Source organism: Chelonus insularis, unplaced genomic scaffold (genome assembly GCF_013357705.1).
Source record: "Chelonus insularis isolate UGA/USDA-ARS -01 unplaced genomic scaffold, ASM1335770v1 contig_93_pilon, whole genome shotgun sequence".
In the NCBI taxonomy this organism is placed as follows: Eukaryota; Metazoa; Arthropoda; class Insecta; order Hymenoptera; family Braconidae; genus Chelonus; species Chelonus insularis.
Genome location: NW_023276782.1, coordinates 378,380 through 401,104, shown reverse-complemented (window position 1 = coordinate 401,104; position 22,725 = coordinate 378,380). Strand labels below are relative to the sequence as shown.

Sequence of the window (22,725 nt, the reverse complement as noted above, 5' to 3'; positions counted from 1 at the left end):
TAGATAACATCTAGATGTACCTGGGTTACATGCATGCATGTATATAATGGTAAATGAAATATATTTGAGATTCGTTTCAGCTATGGAACAATTCTACAGAGCAGGTGGGTGGTTAGAAGGCATACGACCCAAAAAGATATGCGCTGGCAACTTTAATCTTGTACCCCATGCACTCTAGGCACCACTGACTCGTTTTTTCGTTGTTGTGTAACCCCTAGGGCTGCTGCGGCTTTGACTATAATGCATCGATGCAGTACGCCGGTGTACTCGACTAGATTGCCTCGGTAAAATACAACAGCTCTGTTTTTTTTTTTCACTGAACTATTTTCATTCCACTTTTATTCTTTGCTTCTATACCGTTTCCGTTTCGATTTATTTTTGTCGGTATGATTATTGATCCAAACTTGCGAAGGTTAATTGAATAGAGGATATTTTGAACAAACAGAGTAAATATAAAGTATCGGTGGCATATAAGGCTCGATATTTGATGAAATCTATTTCACTGAAATGAAAAAAACTAAAAAATAAGAATTTGTTTTTTGAGGGTTTCATATCAACTACTAATGGAATTTTTATTATTATTATTTGGTGCTTTTGAATAGTGATAAAATGCTTGAAACAGTTATGTATCGTTAATTAGTTGCAGCAAAACTAATAGAAACTAGTGCAATGAATTGTATCATCAGAGAAACTAGAATGCACGTCTAGCTAGTCAAAACAATAGAATAAGTGAGGCATAATTAGAATGCTGTTTTAATCATCAGGAATAAGAACAATAGGTCGAAGTTTAGAGAATAAATACCTACATCCATTCTGTACCAGATTAAAAATACATTGATGGTACATTACATAGTCAATTATAATAATAAATAGACAGTTATTTTAATTGAGGTTTTAGATATGAAAATAGTATTTCTCTCTTAGCTTATTTTTATCATCATTATATTTGAACTGGATCTAGGTAATATAATGGAACGAAAGGTTTTCTCTTATAAACATGAAAGAAGCACACTCGTAGCCGACAAGTTTCGCCTTATTCCATGTTTCAGCTAACACACAATTTCAGACACTGGAGATAATAAAGCCTATGAAGACCCTATTATTTTCTGAAAGTTTAATAGGCAATTTGTTTCTGCTTGTAAAAACATATTTTCACTTCTTTTTCATGTGTACAAAAAAAATTCTATCCAATAGAGGATTTAAATTACATTAATTAAATAATTAAAAATTATCAAACGAGCTTTTAAGTAATGTCTTCAAGTTTTTTCATATATTTGGAGTTAACTTTCTCCTTAATGAATATTCGCAAAATAATAATTATGTAATATTTCAATAGAAGTAAATTGATGCAATTTTAATAAATAAAATTCATCTGGAACATCATAGAAATACTAAAGAGAGATTCATAAGTATATTAGTTTCTTTTGAGAATGTTTGGTATTCATTTATATAGAAAAGTAAGCCGAGAAAAGGAACGAGTAATAGCTTTAGTAGCTCAAGACATAAAAAAAAGAAAAATTGTATGAGAAATAGTTTATAAAAGATGCAAAATTTAATTCTTCAAGAAACTCATTTTATGAGTAGTTTACTATACTTTCAGTGATAAACGCATTGTTTGAGATTGATGGCAGCACTTGACAATTATTAACAATTGCAAATAATATTAATTTTATCTGAGTGTTAAGAGCAAGAAGATATTGAAAACAAATAAGACATATGTCTCTGCTAGTTTATTTCATTTATTTCTCAAGATGAGATTAAAATGGAACCATTTTTTTAGGGAAAAAAAATTATTGAATTTCAGTAGCCCAATTTCCAAGCTATCTTCCTTTTATGTAGAAGTTGAACTCTTCTGTTTTCTCATATTAGAGTTTTGTTCAAGATTCTTCTCTAATTTTTTTGCTTTTGGGGAATTTTATTTTAAGCTCTTTGCTTCAATCTGGTTAACTCATCTTTTCATCTTTATTGAGGCTTAGTCTCGTGCTTTACGAAGCAGTCTAGTGTTATTTATTAATATGAAAATGGGTTAAATTATGAATAGTTGAGAAGAGAAAGATATTTATAATGATTGAAATTAATTTTAAATTGATTGAAAATGGAATATTTAAGGTAAAATAGATGATCACTTGATATTATCTATATGTGATCGTTCTATAAAGATAGATTTTAAATATTTACAATTTGATATTTGGGACAATTATTTTTGAATTGGAGCAATAAACCGATAGAGAAATTGTTGAATAATATTACCAATCAGAATTGGAGGTGAATAAATGCATTTTGAGGTATTTCTTCAATGAGTAGGTATCAAAGGTTGTAAAAATCTGTTCAATGAGTCTGTTGGTTGATTGACAATGTCAATATTAAATAAGTAAATCACTTCAACTTGAAAAAATACTTTCAATATTAAAATTTTGTTAATTAAATTTGGTAGAAAAATGCAAGCAAACTTTAATGCCCTTTTTTTCTTGGTGTGATTTTATATGTAAGCCATTTAATGAAATTATTGATATATTCTACATTTTTATTGGCTCTTTGTCTTTTTCATTTGACAGATCACACAAATTTCATGAGCAAAAATTCTGCAAAAGTGTCGACACAATCATAATATATAAAAATAGGGGAAATGTCAATAAGGGTATCAATCAGCAGTAAAAAACGTAGAGATAAAAATAAGTGAATTCTGGAAAGTAGAGAGAATTTTTCTGGACAGTTGCTCATGTAGGTCGTGGTGACGTTAGTGACAAGAGTTTTCAGAAAATAGTGAGCACGATCTGGCCTCTAAGAATTCTTGCCAAGGTATTTCCAAATACTATTGACAATCATATCAACCGAAAATGAGAAGTCTTTTAAAATTTAATTCTTAGGTTATTCTAAAAAATTCAAGATGAAATATGAAACTAGAGGGTGAATTTTCAAAACTATACATTTTTCAAGATCAATCAACTAAAAAATATTTGAATAAATTATATATCACTCAAATCCAATTACTTTTTTTATCATAAAAAGCAAATTACCTTTATTTTTTTGAAGATAAATCATTTCTATTTGAAAAATTCTATTTTCCATTCAGTAAAGAATTCAAAAATCATTACTATTTTGACTACCAGTATATGGATGTCAAACTACCTTAATAAATTCTCAGAGTAATTCCAATAACATACCTCTAAGTAGTAAATCTGGTATGAGTAAAACGAGTGAATTTCCATAGATGTCATGTGGTTCATTAAGACATTGCTGTGCGTAATCTTACACCATTCCAGCAAGACCTTAAATTCATCTCACCCTATTCATTCATTTAATCATTTAATATATTCAACACATTTTAATGAGGTCATAACGACGGTAATTTCAAATTACGATGGAAATAAAGAATTCGATTAAGTGTAAAACAAAATGGTATAAAACTTGTAGATTTTCTGTGGTGGAAATTAACGGATCGTAAAGCGTTGAAAATCGAGGTTGAGAGGAAGCAAGAACGGTTTAGCAAATGAAGCGTAGCTAGGGTTGCGCTTCTCGTGTCGCGACCCTCGAAAAGCACTCGCGACCCTAAGTGTCTTGCTGTTAATGATGAGGCTATACCGTCGTATTAGAGTAGCAAAGTACTAACGGTATGCCACAAGCCAGTTGAACAAGAACCCACCAACAGTGGTGACAGCGGCTGCTAGATAATTATGCGAGAGTTTCCAATTACTCGCAACATCTAAACAGGCCTCATGGGTATTTCGTGCACCAAGATCAGAAGAGTGTGTGTTCTATTCTGTCTATTTGCGTTTGAAATTTTATTCTCTCGGGAACCATACACCAATAGGAGCTATGTGACCTCACGGAGAGGTGATAAAGTGTGAACTACGATTACAGTGTAGAAAAAAAAAAACAATGGTAGACAGTGGGAGGATAGTCCAGACTACACGAGCTTTTTCATGGATCCAGAAATAACACTCACTCTTAATGAGCTGGACGTCAGCCAATTTCTTGTTCAACCAAGTCCAAGCTCACTTGTTTTACAATTCAACTTAATTTGCAAGCTAAAAAGTCTTTTAACGCATCATGAAGTACAAAATATTAATTTAGCATATTAATTTGTCATCAGCAAGATGTTTGCTCTTATCTATGATGAGTCAAAACTTTATTATCATCCTTATTTTTGAGGATTTATTTTATCCTGTAATTTAATTGGAGTAAACGTTAATTATGTTAAAGCAGACCTATTCTACGTGGAGATCTGTTTCTTAACGAAGAGAGACTTTTAAGAGTTGGGGAGCTTTCATTGAGTATTTGCACTCTTTTAGTAGTACGTTCAAGTGCACGTCGAATGTCTTGAGAATAGAGTATAAAGAGTAGACCAGGGGGATAAAGAGTTGGAAAGAATGTGAAGAAAAGAACAAAAATCTTTTTGTGGGTAAAAGGGTCGAGGAATGAAAAGGGAAAAGAAATGGAGCTTCCTCGGTTGAAGATAGGTCAAAAGAAAGTAGATAGGTAAGCAAAACGGGATACATAGCGTAACTGACGGACAGGTAAGCTACGAGCTGATCGGTAAAGCTATACTATAAAGCTAAACTACTTTGGCCTGGAGCATGGCAAAGGCTACGGAAGCTTGAGTGCTAGCCGCTTGTTCTATAATCCAATAGAGATCCTAAGACCTTCCTCCAGCCTCATTCGATAAAGGTACACATGGGAGTTAACATTGTATAAGTATCCTGCAGGTGCACGTGATATGTAAATTTCAATATGGGTTAAGAGTCTACACCTTGAATTTCTCTCGTTCGTGTTCAGAAGAAAGATGTTTACTTAGTGGAAAGCTTTAGCTTTTATGGAAAACCCGGACTCATTCTATTTGGGTCATGTAAAAAGGTAAAATGATGAATGAAAATTGCAGTCACTTTTAAAAGAGATAATTTCCGTTTACTGTAATATCTCAGTGATATATTGGCTCATCCCGCATGCAAATTTACGAAACTATTAAATTCTCTCTTCTTTGGCAGTTAAATGAGCAAGCGCGATTATCGTTTTGTTAATGACATGTCAGCTATTGTGCTTCAATAGGAGTTGAATGCAAGAATAAAGTGACGTACTGCAAGTAAAGCAAAACCTGTCACAAACAGAAGCTATAAATATATATATATATCTGCTTCATCAGTAAATAAATACCAGTAGATGTATTTTCTTTTTTTAGCCAAGCATCATATTTTATTATCAACCATTTTGTATCTTTTGCTTATTTATTTTAACATCATCATTCTTGGATATTCATTGCAGAATGAGCTTTTAAATGTAATTTACAACATGTTCAATTAATTAAAAAGATTTATTCTACATTTTAGAGAGCTAATTGATATTGACATGACATGGAGTTTATTATGATAAAAATGATTGTTACTTTATTTCAAAGCTTTTAAAATTGTATTTGTATTTGAAGCATGAACTGGAATGATCTGCAGAAAGTAACTCGCTGGAGAAGTCGAAATGCTAGAAACTGTGTGAGCTGTAGGTAAAACAGAATTATCTGGAGATCTGCTGCTCACCCCTAAGTTAGATTCCAGCAGAAAGTTTGTCGATACAGCAGGAAGCAATTTTCAACCCCTATGATGCTGGTATGGTAGGAAAATAGTGGCATCCAGGGATGGTTCCATGTCGACAGAAGATTTAGTGTGATAATTTAATACACGTAAAAGCTCGTGGTCCAAAAGAGGGTGTTTCAAGTATTAGAAGCTTTCTATGAATGATATACAACTGTGATGAACCACAATAGATCTTTTATCTTTGATGGGTTTGCTGACAAAAGGTCTGCATCATAATGATATATAATTATTAAATAACCCTTTAAGCTCTGTGATCATATTAGCATCACTATCACAGATATTTTGGAGTAAATAATGATAATTAAATCACTTCGGGTCAAAAGATCCGGTGGTATGTTTTGGTATGGAGTGGTTTATGACGGTTGTGATTTTTGAGGGGTTTAGGTGAAACCAATAGCTATCATTTGCATGATTTGTGGATCAGTTTATTTAATTTATCACGTTTGTGCTATCGTAATGAATATCACTGATGAATGAGAATTTTTTTGTTTTCAAGAACTCGAATAGTTTTTAATTCAATCAATTTGTTTGTTTATTCCACATGCATTATTTATCCATTACACATGTCTGTTCATGTCATGTAAAAATCAACTATAAAATTATAATTAAAAAAAAACAAAAATTCTTTAGAAAATTAAGATAGATTTTTATTATCAAAGATCATCAACTGGAGTAGCTTTACTTTTTCACCTTTGAATTTCTCCAACTCTAGACCATTTCTGAATTTTCATTCCCACAGTGTTCTGTGAAGTCTGACCAAAATGTCAGTCGACTACTGGGTTCTATTTATTTCGAATGGTACAACAGCTACGAAGTTTCTGAGACAAAGAACTGAAAGAGAGAAAGCGAAAAGATGGAAAAAACAATAGGCTTCATAGCGTCAGATTACTAGAAGAATTGTATAGACTAGAAGTAAAGATTCGAGAAACAAGGAAAGAATAGGAAAAAATTGGTTGTAGAATGTAGAAAGAAAGAGAGAGAGAGAGAGAAATAAAAGTTAACAGAAATACCGAAAGAGGGTCCAATATCATCTATCCTTACAGCAAAGAACGAAGGTGAGGTGAGTTCCTCACCCTCTTGCGATACTGGAGTTCACTTTCAAGACGTCGTAGATATCACGGAGTAGTTGAGGTAAGGAGGAGGAAAAAGAAAAAACGAATGAGGAAACGAGAGATAGACGATTGAAAGAGGGGAAACAAGACGACTCCACGGCAACTTACTTTTTTTTTACTACGATTTATTTTATGATTCTCAAGCGCTTGCAAAGAATCCAGCCGTGCAGAAAAAATTTGATATCTTATGACAAATTGATCGTCCTGAAGATATACAAATATCATGTATACAATATCTTAAGGTACAATAGTTTGTTTCGAGGATTATTTATTGATCATTTAAATTTATATTCCGCTCTGAGCTATAAATTGATATCCATTAAAATAAAGTAAATAGAAAATATCAACTTTGAGAGAAAACAATGATATGATTGGACTACTTGATTTTGAATATCGATATCTTTACAAATACATCGACGAAAATTACATCAACAACTTGATATCAATAGAAATAAAATCACAATGAATATTCAAAAAATAATAGACTTTATTTTTAGATCAGAAAACTATTTTTATCAATATTCAATAAATGTTTTCAAGTATTATAGATTGTCAACAGACTATTTATTACTTTCTACATTTCAAAAAATATTCTAAAGATTATCTAGATGATATTATGATTAATTAAAATCATTCAATTAATTTTAATTGATTTCATTATTTTTAATATAACAATAGACTAGCTATTATGAGTTTATTTTTAGATTTTAACCATACTCCTTGAACGGATTTTTTGATGAATAAATAATAGTTAATCCTAGCAGAACAGCCTACATACATCTATTCGTCATCTCTCATTACCTTTAATTTTCCGGGAGAAAAAATTGTAGGATATTTATCGACGTATTTATCCGGATTAAAAATAGGAGAAAGTGATTATTGAATTTTGTTCGGCTTAATAAATTGTAACAGCGAAAATCACTCTTAAGAGTGAGAGGACGTCAAAGAATACAATTAAGAAGAGAGCTACGATAAGTACTAGGGGTGAGCTTTAGTTAGGGAGAGATTACGGATCGTGGCTTTTAGAAACGAGTATAGAGGGGTAAAAAGATAGCACAACAAAAAGTAGAATAGGGTAGGGAGGTGAGATATCGACAAATAGACACGGTTGGGGTAATTGTTATCCAATAAACTGGTGGAGTCTTGTCGAAGGATGGATGTGACGTCACGGAGAGCAGCTCCGCCTATAATTGGATTTGTGATCGCTTGAGTTGGCAGAGAAATCGACGCGTCTTAAAATAAATTATTTGCACCAGTCGGTTCAAGTTTTCAACTTTTTAGCAATCCCTAAGCGTCGTTTACAATGTTCATGATTCACTTCCTGTCACTTTACTGTCTCAAGTCACGAATACTCACATTTTATATTCCTCGAATTTAAATATTTGGCACTTCTTGGCGTCACGTGAGTGCGAATTACACAAGAAACACTCACGAAGACTTCCTCGATTACATGAATTGGTTCCCCAAACTTTTGATTGTAAAGCATCAATGCGTGAACAGTTATGCTATATGTATAGAATAAAGTGTGATGAAATTTTAAAATCATCTGAAATTCGTTCCATCTGGTGGGATTTGCATGATACAAATTGATGTCATTTTCTACTAACTTTTAATTGCAATTTACCGCCAGTTAAAAAAAACTGCTAGTTTTAAAAACTCGGTTGTTACAACTTGTGTTACTGCGACAGATTATTTCGTATTACCCGGCTTTTTTTTTAATGAAAATATTTTTTCAACTATTCAACATCGAATCATATCAATTTAATAAATATATTTTTGTCTTATTCAAAAAAATTATTATATACAGCACAGTTGATTGAAAAAAATGAGATAATAATTTAAAAAAAAACAATTAAACTTTTCATTAATTTCAGTTGAAGATGAAAAAAAGGGTTATCATCAGTTCATTTTAAAAGTTAATTATTCTTTCAATCACTGCACTTGGTCATTTTATTGACATATTATCACATTATTGATCTTGAAAAATTCAAGCATCAAATTTCCTCATGACTTTCAACCACATTTTCAATTTATTCTTCTGAATGATAAAATAGACAAAAGTACTTTTCTTTTGATTTGTTACTTGCATAAGTTTTCGAGTAATAGGTACACATAGTCTCATAAAAAAGTCATGAAATTGGGTCATATTTAATAGATAGTTGACGAACGTTTTGATCCAGCTTGAAATAACCAGAATGTTATTGAAATGAATTATTTTATTGTAAAAAATGCAAAAGTTTCAAGTTTCATAAAAAAATCAGCATTATTGATTTACATTTTATTATTTGCCCATCTGTCAACAGGATTCAAGTTTAAAAATACAATATTTTCTCATTTAAGTTGCAGTCATTTTACAATCATAAATGATACTCATGTTGCCACCATAAATAAATTAGTGGTAATAATAATTTTAAAAAAGAAATAAATAAATGAAACAAAACATCTGGTCCAGCTATTAAATTCAATCATAACTTTTTAAACGAAAATGAATAATAATCAGAATATCAAAGCTTAAACCATCAAAGTTAATAAGCAATAATTTATTAAAATGTAATCTCTGATAATGGGTTTGCTATTAAGGTAATTCACACTAAATTCGATTTTACAAAATGCTTTTAAATTCATTTTCACATTTGTTACAGTGATTATTAAGTATAAATTGAATATCTTTCTTTTTCAATAGATTTCTCATTGTATTAATAATGAATCTTGTTACAAATACAAACTCGACAACTCATTAGTCATTATTCGTTAGAAAAGGGTATTATAGGATGTATAGGAAAAGCGAGGGAAACCAAAACCGTGTCGAGATTACTCGAGGATAAGCTTACGTAGCATAATGAAATTCATGCGTTAATCAATCAGTGTAGGTATAGTTAATACATCGTTTTGATGGAATTTACCCTTTAAAGTGAACAGATGAGTAGATTAAACGTGAGTTTCTTTAATCAGTCAGCAATCTTGTGAGTAAGTAAGGGCTAAACACAAGATTGTGCGAGAAAGATGAAACATTTAGTAAGTTGATAGAAATTAAGAAGCGTGAAGTGAAATGAATTGCACAAGTGATTCTGACAGGCGATTCTTAATAATAGTTTCCTGGTGAAATATAACGAAATCATATTAGAATTTTGAGATATATTAAAAAAAAAAGAATTTAAATCTGATTGATTTTACCCATTAACGCCCTTATTTTCCCATTCATTTTAACATCTATAATTCAACAATTTGACTTTATTACTTTTATCTTCTTCCAGCACAAAAAAAAAAATTGCTACTCATTTTTCTCTCTACTCTTGTTCATCTTCCCTTCAAAACTCCTCAGCCCCAACACAGCAATTTACTACTTCTTGTAAATTTAAACTTCAAATCCAAGGACATAAAATAGTTCATATTACCTTAATTCTAGTGTTTTGTAAAAGAAACAATAATCATTCATTTATTTTTACCCATAGTTTCATGCCATATTATCTTTACTCGTTACATTATTCTGACAGCTTTAGAGGTCTTTTCTAGTGAGTGAACACAAAGGATGAGAACCAGACGTCTGGCACCAGACAACATCAATGAGCCATCAAGGCTCCACTTATATATACACACAATCTGCTGATAATTTTGTAATCCTAAAATCTAAATAAACAGTCAACACATATAATTTTGAACGACGTAGATGCCTATACACTGTACAGTCCACCGTTAATGGTGTATTGTAATTCCTACGTTCGTTTGCTACATGTAGCACAGTATAATACTGAATATGATTATGGCGAGTGTGTTATAATGCTGAGCATGAAATGCAGTGGAATTTATTCGTGTCTATCTGGTAATAGGGTGTGATAGTTAACAAAAGGAATTCATATGTTTATCATTGGTTCCACTGTCTCTTTATTTAGTATGTATATTGGTGCTTTGATTTATCAAGTTATGTCAAATTATTCCAAATGAATGTTCTCGTCATCACAATAGTTTCAAGTACTTTCTTGATTTCATTAGCAAGAATCAAAATATTTATTGATCTTAAATTAAATATTACTGACTTAGAAATGATGTTAGTTAATATATAAAAGTTTCATATGATAACATACCTGTCACTGCAAAGCTGTTCTACTTCTGAATTTAAGAAGAAAAATAGGATATGCAGTGTATATTTATAAGTTTGTGTTTTATTACTGCGATAAATCCAAGGTGTTTAAAATATTGTTTGTATATATGTACAGTTTAAAAATGAATCTGATGTACTGCTATTGTATTTCGTTTGTGAAATTAAATGTTTCTGACATGATTTATCAATTGATTATTATTCACTAAATTTATAGTCAAACTGATGTATTTTATTTTAATCTTTTCTTGATTTAATTTGCACCAATATAGCAATTTAATTAATTATCATACAATTCTTAGAGAAAAATGATTTTATTAAAAGGAGAATTCAGTTTTGGAGGAGGTGAATTTAGCAGATGTTGAATTTATCATCACCATCATCATTGATAGATTTTTAGCTGGGATTTGACCAGTCATTTTAATAGCACAGTAATCAATATCATAATGGTTTTCACCAAAAAGTTAGTGAACCGAAGGGGTGATAGTATCTATACCTCATCAAAGAGAAAACAAGCACAAAGTTTCATGGATTAGACGCTGAGGATCGAAGAGACCGGGTAGCTTACAAGTCCTAAATGCGATTTGCGCCATTACCCCTAAATTCTTTCCAGTTTGCCCTAGTTGGAAGCGAGGAGACGATTTTTTTCTAGCTTACGAACAAGCAAGCAGACTTCTAACTATGCTACGACACGAATACCAAGTCAAAGTAGTAAGTTAGGATGTTCTTAAAAGAAAATCTATTTACGACTTTTTAATGCATGTCATTTTTTCTCATTCTCTATTTCTTGTCTCTTCCTTCCGTCTTGCTATCGTAAGAGTATATTTGTCCAAAAATTTTCACCCTCAATTGTTCTGTGAGTGCCCGACTAGCCAAATAAATTCTCCTCGTGTATTCTCAGTGAGAGAAACCGGTGATAAATCAACGGGCGAGAGTCAGCGGATGGTAAAGACAGAAATATACAGCAGAACGTCTCGATTGCAATGGGGTACACTTGGTAAGTCCGGTGGCAATAGTAATTAAGAGCCGACAGTGTCCTCTTCAAGGGAATGCTACCGAATTCGGAAATGAGGGTAGATGTAATTAGGATGAGTTGTGATGTTACTGGCTACCCCTTTAATTATTCTATCTCTCTTAATCTAAGTTCTCCCTCTTTCTCCTACTTCCGCTTCATCCTTTGTCTCTCGCTCAACCACTTTGAAGCTTGAGGAATATGTCACAGAGAATCACGGAGAATACCCGGGTTAGCCTAGGAATACGGCTTTGATTATTATCGTCATCTACACTGAGCTTGATTGTTCCTATTGCGTCTAGGCATTACTCGATAATAACGTCTGCTATCATACAACGTTACTATGCTTTAATTGTCACTGCCATTAGAGTAATAGACTATTTCGTGTATACTCTTACAGACAATTATCCTAGCATTTATGATCAGAAGCTCAACTTGATTTAAATTGATGATATCTCTACTTTATCGGATTACCATTTCTCAATAATGTTTTGTCTCAAGTCAGCATGTCTAAAAGCAACACTGATGATGTTGTCTAAATTTTATTCTATTGTTTTCAAACACTTCTCAACAGTCATCAGAATAAATAGATGTGATTGCTTGAAAAAAATATAATAAAACATTTGAGAAAACATTATAGAAGTATTTTTGAGCTGCTTCATGTGTGTAAGTTGATCCATAATTTGTAATTAACACATGGCTTTCTACTGCTAAAGATCCGAATTTGAAACTTGCATATAAGCTTTAGTGCTAACGTGAGGACGAGTACTGGGTAGATAGAAGGCTTGTGAGGGTGGAAATAACGTGTCACTGAAGTCATTAGCGACGGCGCCGTAGGGTGTTTTAATCCAGTTATCCTGGGCATATCACCCTCTCGTTTATTCGCGTTAACCTTATATTCTAATCGCAAACAAGCACCCTTAGTGTGCTGGAAGTATCTACGTGGGTCAAACTACGTTTCAATGACCCAAAATGAAAAGCCAGTTTGCTAAAATTTAACACCAAATCCATCAACAGCTAGCGTAATTTATTTAGGACGCTCTTATGAAACTAATTAGCTATATATTATATAGAATCACGTTGGAGGATTTATTGGAGATTTTTGGTGTAATATGTCAGTAGAGTTCGAGTGGAGGACCTGAGTGACACGGTTGAATAATTAAAATGACAGCGCTGTGTTTAACTTTACATCCGGCAGAAGACCATTCAATTGCTGAGAATGTAGCCTGCAGCAAGAATCAGGATAGAACGAGAGAATACCAGAGACTAGACTCGCGAACCAGGTAATTTCGATAATTGCGGGTTAATGCATTTAGTGGAGCGCACATGGCATACCCAACTCCATACGAACGTGAGTTACCTACAGGACCACAAAATTGCTCTTTCTCTTTTACTATCATCTATCTTAGACAAGAATGCTTTGTCATTTAAGTTTTCAACTTTACATGGTATTCATGTCAGTATATTTAATTAGCTTTCAAGAGTACATTTTTATCAGTCTTTCTCGTATTCAATCTTCTTGATGAAAGAGATAAAAGTGTCGTTGTTACTCCAATATGAAATGATGAATAATTATTAGAATGATTTCAGAATGAATTTAGAATTTGGAATTGAATTTAATTGAATATTCTTTTCATAATTTTTTTGCTAGATAACCTAGTTACTTTTTATAATGTTATAATATCACCGGAGCTTTTTTACTTACTCTCTTCGTCAGCATCGGTGCTTTCTGAAGAGAAGCCCGAGAGTCCTGGTCACGCAAACCTACAAAGTCTTCGTCACTATACCACCTACCATCTGCATTCCTATATAGCCTCAACGAGCCGCAAAGGAATTCCAATTTTAAACAAAAGTTTCCTGACGGCGGTAACCTTCCACTTGCTGTCTTGCTTTCTCTTCTGGAGATTCTGCCCACGCTTTCATGCATACAGAAACTCGCTTCTGTCTTTTATCTCAAGCGAATCCTCTTGAATATTTTTTTTTTGTTTAACACAATAACGAGAATATTCTCACAAGTGCTTTTTTCCTCCTGAGAAGTAGAGTTCACGTCCTCTAGTATTTGCTTTCATAAGATGGAGTAGAATAAATAGAAAGAGCGACGCCATGGCGACTAAATGCATCTAAGTGCTACGATAAACAATAACGTAATCCATAAATCCCTTAAAAAACGCTCAGTGACACGCTCTATTCGCTAGCTCTGGAAGACAAGCGTCTGTTACAATATCGATAAAATATTGATCACCAATTCGTGCCCGAAGCTTTTCGTTTAGGATTCATGATAATGATAAGCATTATGTGGATGGTAAACAGTATCCACATTTTGTTTATATATTCTTCTGGACTGAGAACCCCCACACTTGCTATTTTATTTCTTATTTGAGGCTTCATAAAAGGTAGATTACTTTATAAAGCTCCAACCCACATTTCTGAAGAATTTTCTTTGATGGAAATTATGATTTTTTTTCTGTCATATACAAATTAGTTTTAAAATTTCAAACTTTTTTATCTTAAATTAAAATGCGATATTTATTTTTTCGTGACACATATGATATTTTTTGTAGAATTAAATGAATTTTTTTAAATAAAACGTCATTAACATTTAAAGCTTCACTGTGGAATATTTACAAACTGAAATCAACATGTCTTGCTTTCTTTTAATTAAAACTACATTTGCTGAATTATTATTCCTTTAGAGATAATGGATCTAAAAGGATATTAATTTAACAGAATTCATTTATTTTTCTAATGAAATGACATAGATGAAGATTTTTTAGTCTCTATTTATCTGCTTTTAAAAAAATCTTTGGCTTGGAAGAAGAAATATTTAAATATCTCTGTAGTGTACCAAAATGAAACTACTATAATTGGATCCTGTCAAGTAGAACAATATCAACCTCCACCAATATTATTTCAAGAAGTGTCTGTTTAAATATTTGAACATATTTCCGTCGATAATGACGCACAGTATTTATATTTTATTATTCTGCTCCAAAAGTAGTTGTATCAACTTCATGAACAACCTTGTTTCTTTTTTTAAAACTATTAACCCTTGATTTATCAACACGAATTCAACATTTTTAATTCAATAATGAATTATTTTTTTATTAAAAGAATCATTTAAATTCACAAAGAATGTTTGATATCCTAAAAATGCAAATACATGATTGCAGAGCTATCGAATATAGCACTCTAGACGTCTAAACGTCTTTTATACGAATTGGATGATATTATGAATGTAATGAATATTTAAATATGAATAATTTATGATTGCGTTAAAAGTTAGTTTCCGGTCGATTTTAGTTTTACACTTCATTCTTCAGTGACTGAGAGAACTTCTGGCTGCTTGGTAGATCAAAGCATAGATCGCTAAGCGCGCAGGCGACGAATTGGCAAAGTCGCGATGGATAGAGCAGTAATTATTATGCCCTGAAGCTAGAGGGAAAGATCCACAGTACTGAGTTGTACGATACGCAGACGATGATGGAACAGAGTAGGAGATGTTTCAAACAGCACTGGTGCAAAATTCACAATCTAATCCAACTAAGCAAATTAATCCAGCTTCCCGGACGGTCGGTGCCTGTCCCTTCACCCGTTTCTGCATTCCGGAAAACTTAGATCAAAGGGAATGTTACGACCCTTCCTTTCACTGTTCTCTATTCGCTCTTTCATTCTCTCACTGCTTCCTTCTCTTTCTCTCTCATTACATTATTTCTCTCTTTCCTTCCTTTCTGCTTCTTCTTTTTCTTCCGCTTGCTCTTCTTTTATTCCACCTTCTATATTTTTTCGGAGCTGCCTCTCGACCCTCGTTGTTAACGTATGATTCCGACTACTTAAACTCCCTGCTGTGTTTCAGAACACAATCACTTCTGGTTTGGAATATAATGTAAAATTGAATCATTTAAATTACACTTTTTCTTCATTACCAAAATGGTTAATGAAAGTTTCGTACAATGGGTTTGTTTGACTATCCAATAGTTTTTTTTTTCATCCCTTTATCCTTTGCAAAGTGTTCAAAAAATTCCAGAATGACTAAAACTTGCTCGAAAAAATGATAAATTATTTCAGGTCTCACTGGATCTTATTAAAAAAAAAATTCATTAAAAATGTGCTTCCCTTTCTCCTCTTGTCATTCGTCAATTTCTTTCTGATTACAGAATATTAAAAACAGTTCTGAATTTTAGTTATGCTGATAATAATCTCGTTCATCTCTTCCAAGTATTCAATAGATATTTAGACAAGAAATTCGTAGCAGAGAAATTTGACAGTGGAATTGGTGTCATGTTTTAGTAGAAATGCATCAAGAAGCTGAGGCATTAAGAAAATGGTAGAAACAGCCGAAGCGGAGACGCCGCCCGTTGATTATCCGAGCTGTAAACAGGAGCGCATCGTTATCGATTGGACCAACAATCTGTTGGGTTCCCACCCTGCCTCCAATCTCTCCTTCTACCCTCCTCTCGCGCGTTCTCTTCCGCCATATTGACGCAATACAGCTACACAGTTGCATAATGAATGGTTTGCTAATGACCCTACGGAGGTTGCGGAAACCGCAGCGAGAGGATAGCGGGACCCAGGGTTCAAGCACTTCCGGCATCAAACATGTATCAACGTTATATGCTGCATCCGCCGGCCGCTTACGCGCTCTACGATTCTAACCGGATTTTAATGATTTAGATATTTGTACGTGGCTGAGCGGAAAGCTATAGTAGATTTAAGTGGACTAAACCATCAACTGCGTTTTTTGTTTTATCCATCTCTCCTAACCATAGTTATAGCTATTAATTAGTTTATCGATTAATTGGCATTATCATTTGCAGCTTCACCTTTTCAATATTGGTTCCATTTGACTCTAGAATTTTATACAAATTTATATTATCCTTTTGCTTTCGATATTTTGATTCTATGAAGAGTGACTCTGATGTTAATCAAGTAGGTGACTTCATTTTAAAACACTTTAAGTGCATTGAAATAAAACACTACAATTGACAGTGAACATTAAACTACACTAAGAAAAAAATTTTGTTATGTCAACAAATGATAAAAAAAAATTTAATATTCGCAATAACATATTTTATTATTATTATTATTATTATTATTATTATTATTATTATTATTATTATTATTATTATTATTATTATTATTATTAAATAATCATCAGAATTGAATTTGTAGAAACAATACCATGTCAATTCCAAATGCAACTTTTCAAAATTTTAATTTTTTTCATAGACAAAATTATTGACGATATTTTTTTCAACGTTTAACTATCCAGAATTCATTATCTGCTATCATTAGCTCATTACTCTAGACATTTGGAATCGATTTTTATATTAGTAAAAGATTCAGTGGAAAAAAAATTCTTCATTAAATTTGATGTTAACTAATGATTATTCACATTAAAAAGGAAATTATTTTGAAGCATTTTCTTCTTGTTCTATTTAAATTTGATGCTGGCTCATGATTATTCATATTAGATACCCATTAAAGAAGCTTAATATAAATTACCAATTAATTTTATATCAAAGATCTAGATGTTTACCAGACTTTTTTAATTATGTTTTCAGTGCCAGCAAGTACACGGATCCCGACCGGCTGACCACCAACCTGACTCGTCACTGTAAGTAAAAAGCATGGAATATAATATCGTAGTTATGATCGGAGAGCACTTTCAGCGACAATTACTGTGCCTCTCTAGACTGAAAAGGTAACTCGTTAACCACAGCAGTTGGAAGAACTCTCTCGGTTAAAGAAAGTTTTTCAGGAACATAACCCGATCTCTGAACTCTCGTCCTAGAATCTCTCGTAAGACCGTTTTTGTTTCTAATGAAAATGCTTGTGGCGTTGACCGCTCAGATTGAGAGACTTTACAATTTAGTTCTACCAAAGAAGCTTTTCCTGTGAGAATCCAAAGGATTGAGATTCATTTCATTGCAGCATCTTTTATCAAACTTCATGTTTTTTAATGGTATTATTTTTTAAGAATTGTTCTCTTTAAAAATAAAACTTTATTCATCTTCATTCTCTAAGAGAAACTGAAATACTTCATGGTGACAATCAGAAAGTTGCAATAATTAACAATCATTTTATTATGATCATCTTGGCGAAGTGTTGAAGTAAATTACAAAGCAAAATTCTTCGTCGACTGTTTGATATTTTTCATTTATTTTCCAGTACAATGGGTTGCATTCAGCTAATTGGTTTCATTTAAAAGATAATTGTTTACAGTATGATCTTCAATCTTCTATACTTCCATTTCTGATTTTGAATTTAATTAAAGCTGGCTAATGTTTTTTTCTTCTATACCATTTTTTATTTAAATAAACTCTGATATCATGAATTGTAGAATGATTAATTTAAACAAAAAAAATATTTCTTACATTCATTGCTTATTTTCCAAGCCTTTGCCAATCTAACAGTCTTGATATTAATCTGGTATAAATTGTTTAAAACATTTTTATTTATATAATAAAAGCCTCTAGGAAGATTTCTGTTCTGAATGTTGCTTTAATGCACTTCAATGACTGTTGGATAGAAAAAGACTGAAATAAACAATAAATTTAAAATATCACTAAACCAAGCTTGAAGGAATATTGATTAATACTTGGATTTAAAATTAAAAATAAGAAACTGCAATTGTATGAAGACATACAAATCCTTAACTATTATATAGTTTGTGAATATTTGCACTTACCCAATGTAATATATTACTCGTTCATCTAATTAGAGTGTTATATACTCACACATAGAAACCATTACACACGTCTGTGCAGACATGGAACAACTTTAAATAAATATATTTGCATGTGGTTACACTAACTGCTTCTGCAATCATGAGCTCTTTCATGCATTACATTATGAAAGGTCTTAATTTCCGCGAGCATTTAAATTGAATGATGGTAATAATACGTGAGGCAATATTAGATATAATTATTCAATAGTAGGTGTTTTTTGGAACTGAAAAAACTAAGAAGCCTATCAGAGTCATTTTGGTAAGTGCTAACAAAATGGAGAAACAAGATTAGGGATGAACAAAAAATGATAGCATGAGGGGGAATGACCAAAATGGTCTTACGAAAATACTGGATTGAAAAAGCAGCAGAAAGGTAGTGAACGTGCATCGTGACAAAAAGGAAGTGGTTTAGCAAAAAAATTCAATAACTAGCATCAACGTTCGTGTCATGAAATTAAATGCACTTAAACCCTCGAGGTTTCTCATAAGCACTGGACAATAAAGGCTTGTGATGACTGTATATGCATATAGATATATACAGAATGAGTGAAACTTTATTAATTGCTGATCGATGAGCGCCAACGATCAATACTACGTCGTTGAAAAAATTTTTAATCAAAGCACATTGACTCATGCATGACGTAACAAGCGTGCAGCATGATTCTCTCTGCGCGAAATTTATACGTGAAATTAAAGTTGGAAATAAATAACCTTGACTCTTCATGACACTTTTTGTACAAACGAAAAAAATTAAAGCTCGATTATTTTTGATGGTACCAACAGTATCACCAGTTTTAAATGAAATTTGATCCAACGACAGTTGAACGTTTCTATCGATGCAAATGATTTTTCCAATATTTTAGTGACCAATTAGAATTTTATTGCGTTTATTAAAAAATTAAATTTTTGAAATATTGGAAAATGCTGTTGTCAAATCGTTGAGAATGAGTCTAGGCATACTTTGTACCTTAACAACAAACTTCTCGTTTATTGAAATTCGTAATCTTATGATTACGTATGAAAAATTTCGTTCCCCAAATATTTCGCAGTAGGAAAGAGCCCCGACGTTCCCCTCGTTCCGGTTTTACCCCATTTTAGGAGTGAAATAATTAATTTTTCCAGGCGGTGCCTCGATTTCGTATTTCTACGCATCAAAACGAAGAGAATGAGTGGTCGATCATCAAAATCGGACAACTTTGATTTTTCGACCCAAAAAAATGGCAAGTGGTACCCCTTTCCATTTTTTTTGGCGAAAAAATAAAAGTACTCCGATTTTGAAGTTTGACCACTCATTCTCTTCGTCTTAAAGTGTAGAAATGCGGAATCGAGGCACCGCCCGGAAAAACTTACTTTAACACCCTCAAAAAGGGGTAAAACTGGATACACATTAGAACTCATCATCCTCTTGACTTATAACTCATGAACGGATAGTCTAATAACTGATTTCATGGACGTTTTAGAAAGCTTAAAATGTAGGCTAAACATGTATATTCATAAATTGATTAGCAAAAATTTCCTTCATCCTTAAAATCGCTAAAATATAAAAAAAAATCACATTTTTTTGAGAGTTTGCCAACTATTTTCGCAATTTTGAGGGTGAAATAAATTTTTCAAACGTTTTTCATGAATATGTATCTTTAGCTTAAATTTTGAGGTTTCTAAATAGCTCTTAAAAATCATCTTAAGATGATTTCTTTACGAGTTATGAGGATCCAAAGTCGAAAGTAGATGATTTTTCTATCCTCACTTTGACTTTGGACTTCTATAACTCTCGAACAAGTCATGCAATAACGATTATAAGGGAGGTGTTTAGAAACCTCAAAATTTAAGCTAAAGATACATATCCATGAAAAACGTTTGAAAAATTTATTTCACCCTCAAAATTGCGAAAATAGTTGGCAAACTCTCAAAAAAATGTGATTTTTTTTTATATTTTAGCGATTTTAAGGATGAAGGAAATTTTTGCTAATCAATTTATGAATATACATGTTTAGCCTACATTTTAAGCTTTCTAAAACGTCCATGAAATCAGTTATTAGACTATCCGTTCATGAGTTATAAGTCAAGAGGATGATGAGTTCTAATGTGTATCCAGTTTTACCCCTTTTTGAGGGTGTTAAAGTAAGTTTTTCCGGGCGGTGCCTCGATTCCGCATTTCTACACTTTAAGACGAAGAGAATGAGTGGTCAAACTTCAAAATCGGAGTACTTTTATTTTTTCGCCAAAAAAAATGGAAAGGGGTACCACTTGCCATTTTTTTGGGTCGAAAAATCAAAGTTGTCCGATTTTGATGATCGACCACTCATTCTCTTCGTTTTGATGCGTAGAAATACGAAATCGAGGCACCGCCTGGAAAAATTAATTATTTCACTCATATTAATAATATTAATTACTCAGTAAGTAAAATCTATTCCAAATGTCTTTCTCACTCAACTCATTTTGTCAGTCTTTTATTATAAATAAAAAATGGCTGAACTGAATTTGTTTAAACTTTTTTTACATCTTTCTCTTTATACTTTAAAACTATCCCAAGACTGTAGACTTCCTTATCATTAATTCAAGACTCAGTACACTTACACATGTTGACAGTCAAAAAATTTTGTCCGACAACTATAACAAGGTGAACAGACAGAAAACGTCAATCAGATAAGTGGCGCGACAAGACACTTAGTTAATTGAATTTCTCCTGGCGTCTACTATCACCTAGAAAATTCGACAGTGAACGTAGGTCGACGTCGTGACGTTGCTTGGAAAATTGTCGGTATCTGGTTTATGGTGACCACGCTTGAAGGGTTCCAAATCGATGAGCGCTTTTAACAATGATGTGTGCATGACCGGACTATTCAGCCTCTTTCCCTCTCCTTTGGTAGACTCGCTTATAAGCTGTACAAACCCAACCGCACCGTGCCCAGGATGCGAAAATGGATCGTGTGTAGTGGCGAGCACGGTTTGCCCACAGAGAGCGGACTTATTACGTTCCAGAAATTACCATATAAATTATCGTGTGATGAACTCCCTACTCACGCGAGAGTGAATCAGTCCACTTGCTTTACACCTTTGTCGAGATTTTAGTTACAGTTAATCGGTTATACAATGTTGAGGCTTCAATCGAAAAAATCGTTTCAAGGGAAATGGTTAATAATAAAACAATTTCAGTTGATTAGATATAAAGAATGGTCCTTTTTTTTTCTATCTTGATAATTGGCGAATAAAAGTGATAAAAGTTTGATGAAAAATGAATAATTTGGTCATCTAGATTCTTTATTCGTCTCTATCTTATTTCAGTTGGTTCCAATTTGCGGTTTACTTTCCATTGTAAGTTACATTCTTCATTCGCAATAGAAGTTGGCAATAATAGAGACATAACTTTCAACCTTTGATCCTTATGCTGAAGAATATCACCACGTGACGGCTTTGAATCCTCTTGGCGTAGACCCAATGAATATGCAGGAGTCTTTCTCGAACCATAACTGTGGCCCACACTTCTATGTTTCATGCATTCAGATGTCCTTCTTACCTACTAACGGCGTGGTTTCGCACCCGTTCAAGATCTTACAACGAGGACGAACGACAATGTCGTCCGGCTGTTACAGAGCTGTTACACAGAGCCGTTTAAAAAGCTTCTCGCCACTTGTCTGGATATTATTCCGACGTTGGTAAAAGTGTTCTATGCAAATCTCAAAAATTGCTTTGAGACACGCTAAAAGTATACCTGACTAACATTGCAAAGAAATCTCGAAAAATTTAACTCAACAAGATTATGGATAATTTTCTTAAAAGCCTTTTTTTCTTCATAAATATTATAGTCTGCACTTAATTAACTAACTCGATAGAAACTTTTTATTTCTTGCCAATTGTAATCACGTCCAGAAGATGAAAAGAAAAGCTTACTTCGGCACATGTAATGCATTTATTCGTTTCGAAAACCAGGACACCTTCTATATGTATATACACACACCTTGTCTTGGACTACACGGCAGAAGATATTAGAAAAGTTTTCCACGCGTCGTCTCGAACTCTTGACTCAGAAGAAGCAATCTCTTGGCAATAATATACACGTGCGACCAAGCCCGATAATAATGGTATTTTTTTTGTCTCTACTTTTCTGCTCTTCTTTTGTGTTTTATTAGAACCACCCTCTGGACTTGTTTATATTATTTGTATATATTAAAAAATATTTTTTCATTATATTTAAT

General features: G+C 32.7%; 1 protein-coding gene across 2 annotated transcripts in view; it reads left to right on the top strand.

Moving 5' to 3' along the window:
* Positions 1-22,725, top strand: part of Ten-a (tenascin accessory) — a 297,917-nt gene that overhangs the window by 65,023 nt on the left and 210,169 nt on the right. The window contains exon 3 of one of the 2 annotated variants that reach the window (XM_035092067.1): positions 17,364-17,416. The exons of the other annotated variant lie outside the window; for it this stretch is intronic. The gene's annotated coding sequence lies outside the window, so the exon portion shown is untranslated. The remainder of the gene's footprint in view (positions 1-17,363; positions 17,417-22,725) is intronic. 2 annotated transcript variants of the gene reach the window in all.